The sequence below is a fragment of the Sciurus vulgaris genome, assembly GCF_902686455.1.
Source record: "Sciurus vulgaris genome assembly, chromosome: 5".
Lineage (NCBI taxonomy): Eukaryota > Metazoa > Chordata > Mammalia > Rodentia > Sciuridae > Sciurus > Sciurus vulgaris.
The window spans coordinates 77,197,899-77,201,305 of NC_136465.1; the positions used below are offsets into that span (position 1 = coordinate 77,197,899).

The following is a 3,407-nucleotide window of genomic DNA, read 5'->3' on the forward strand; positions in this document are numbered from 1 at the left end:
AAAAGTCAAGTAATATAATATACCATCCCAATAGAACAAAGGGAAAAACCCATATGATCATTTCACTAGATTTAGGAAAATCATCTGACAAATCCAACATTTTTTTTTTCAGGACAAATTAAAGGATTTAATATTATCAACACTTTAAAAAACTGTCATTTGAAATATGCTACTATAATTAGAACAGTGTTTGGTTTAGTACAAGGAATTTCAACAGCAAATTTAGAGCTTCCTTAAAACATAAAAACTTGAGACAGTGAATTGATGCAAACATACTACATCTGAGAAAAATACTCTTCTTGTGAATATTAATAGTCAACTAAATATAATCACTGGCACTGTGACTGGAGGAAGACTTTTAAATTTGGATTAGGCCAACCTAGTGGAAGGCTTCCAATGGAGAAGGAATGGGACTTAAAGTTGGGATAACTCGAAATGCCAGGGACAATGAGGAGACCTATTTGGGGGAAGCAGAGTTACATATCAAAACAACAGGAAAATATTTTAAAAATTAAAATATATGTTTCAAAGCATGTGCATCAGCACCTCATGGTGAGTTGAAACTTCTTTAATAAGGCTCAGTCTGAAAAATGCATATAAATGAGAATTTAGAGAGCCGAGAGACACTTTAGTCTGCTGACTGCAGGGGTATGGCTTTGCATTTTGTTCAGGGTCTCTACTACATTGTAGGGCCTTCAGAAATAATAGTCTCTTTTTAAAAAGATATTGCTTATTTATAATGATTAAATGATCTTAGTTGAAAGATTTGACCACATAAAAGTTCATGAGCATTGTACTGACTTTAAGGTTTTACCTCTCAAATATTCCTGAAAAAGCAGTAAGAAAAAGGCAGCTTTCCTCATTATCTAAAAGCTCCTTTTCAGAGGTTGTTCACAGTGTTCTAAATGAAATAAACAGGCAAAATTGAAGCTAAGGGACAAACTGAGGAACTGCTTCCCACTTAAACCAAACAGGAATAAAACTTAAAACAATCTGCTATAAACTGCAAGGCAAAATACAGCTCAAAACTGAATGGAGCATGGTGTCTTTTGCTAAGTGAAGGATGAAGTGTGATAACCCACTTGAAGTTCCAGTTACACCACGAGTGCAATTCACTTTGGGGAAAATAGTTCAGTGTATCTCTCAGAAAAAAATAATTCATACTTTGCATCACAAACAAAACTGGCTACGATGTCCAGAGTCACTAACCAACCTTCATTCTGTCCCATGCTGCTGAAAGTGCATCCAAGGGGGAGACGTCCAGGGTGGTGAACTGGTGGTCCGTGGTGTTCTATCACATATCTAACTTTTGTGTCACAATGGTTGATGATCCCATCGTGCCTGCCGAAAGAAAACTCATACCCCATCCTCTCCGTCCAAACCTGCCCACTGTTCCGATTGTGAATTCTAATGATGTTTCACATATCTTTCTAATATCATCTTTCCACTTCCACCCTTTCCTTAACACCGCATTCTAGAACATCTGTTCAGAAAGATAAAATCACTTTTTGTCTGAATCTGCTCTTGGAATGGCGGACTCCTCTGACAGTGAAATTTGTTGTCATGAGTTCTTTTTTTTTTTTTTTAATGTATTTTTTAATTAAGTTTTAGATACATCTTTATTTTTAAAATCTGATCTGCCAATTTAGCATTTTCCACCAACTCAGGAAGCAGAAACATTCACAGGCTTCACGATCTTTTGCTTAGATCCTGGCTCTGTGGGAGCCTCGGCAGCAGCCAGTGGCGTCTGTCTAGATGCCTGCTTAGCCTTTCTCGCCTCCCTGGCAGCCCTGAGAGCTGGCTCTAGTTGAGCCTTCTAACTTCCGGCTTCTGATTGCTCTTGGCCTTGATATTCGCAAGAGATGCACCAGTGATGGCTCCTTGAAATCTGACTGGACGTCAGGTTCTCTTCTTTTGAATTTCTTCCGACTGGCCCTTTCTGTGCTTTCTTCTCTAGAGGACAGTCCAGTTTATCTGCCAAGGATTCCTCTTGGTTAGGAACGCCGACTCGCATTTTGCATTAAGGAATTGGAGAACCTTTCCGCAGGTCCTGGTGTAGTGCCTCAGGTGTCTGGTCTGTCCTGTACCCGCTAAAACTGCACAGCTCGACCTTCATGGCAGTGGCTGCTGGGAAAGAGGAAAGATGGCGAAAAGAAAGTCATATTATCTTTTTAATGGCACTAGGATGTTAGTGAAAGTTCTCTTTCATTCTTTGATGACTTTGCCACCCCGGCTGGGATACACTTGATGAGTCATAAGGTACGAATATGTTTAGTTTTGTAAGAAACTACCAAACTGTCTTTCAAAGTGGTGGTAGTATTTTCCATTCCCACCATCAATGAATGAGAATTCTGTTGCTCCAGAGCCTCATCAGCATTTGGTATCAGTGTTTTGGATTTTGGCCATTCTGATAGGTATGCAGTGGTATCTCACTGTTGTTTTAATTTGCATTTCTCTCATGAAATATGATATGGAATACTTTTTCACATATTTATTTGCTATTAGTATGTGTACAAGTATTTGGCTCACTTTAAAATTGGGCTGTTTTCTTATTATTGAGTTTTAAGAATTGTTGGTATATTTTGTATAATAGTCCTTTGTCAGATGTGTTACTTGCAGATATTTTCTCCCAGTCTGTGTCTTGACTTCTCATCCTCTTGACAGTATCTTTCAAAAGAGTAGACATTTTTAATTTAAATGAAGTTCATATTACATACTGTTTCTTTAATTCTTTTATTATTTCTTGCCTTTGATTTGTATCTAAGAAGTCATAACCATACCCAAGGCCATATAAATTTTCTCCTGTATGGTCTTCTAGTTTTATAGTTTGGTATTTTACATTTAGATATGTCATGCATTTTGATTTAATTTCTGTGAAGGGTATACAATCTAAATTTTTTAATGTAAATAAACCACTTGTTGAAAAGATTGTCTTTTCTCCCTTTTCTCCATTGTCAAAAATTGGTTAATTATATGTATGTGGATCTGTTATCTGTTTCTAGGCTTTCTAATCTGCTCCATCTTTCTGTTACTTCATCAATATCATACTGTCCTAATACTTATAGCTTTATAATAAATCTTGAAGTCTTGTACTCACTTCTTCAATTTTATTATTTTCCCTCAATATCTTGCTGGATATTCTGAGTCTTTTGCTTTGCTATATAAATTTGAGAATCAATTTGTTGATATCCACAAAATAACCTGCTAGGATTTGATTGGGATTGCACTGACTATAGATCAAGCTGGGAAGAAGTGACACTGTGACAATACTGAGTGCATCTATGAATGTGAAATAATGCTCCACCTAGGTCTTCTTTGATATCTTAGAGTTTTCCTCTGTTAAATTTAAATCTAAAATTTAAATATTTCTTTTTTCGGTGATAATGTAAGTGGTACTTTCAAATTCC

General features: G+C 36.5%; 1 pseudogene across 1 annotated transcript; it reads right to left on the reverse strand.

Moving 5' to 3' along the window:
• Nucleotides 1-1,663: 1,663 nt before the first annotated feature.
• On the reverse strand, nucleotides 1,664-2,116 carry LOC306662222 (large ribosomal subunit protein eL24-like; annotated as a pseudogene). Its single transcript has one exon. The product of its transcript is annotated as a large ribosomal subunit protein eL24-like (transcript).
• Nucleotides 2,117-3,407: the final 1,291 nt, after the last annotated feature.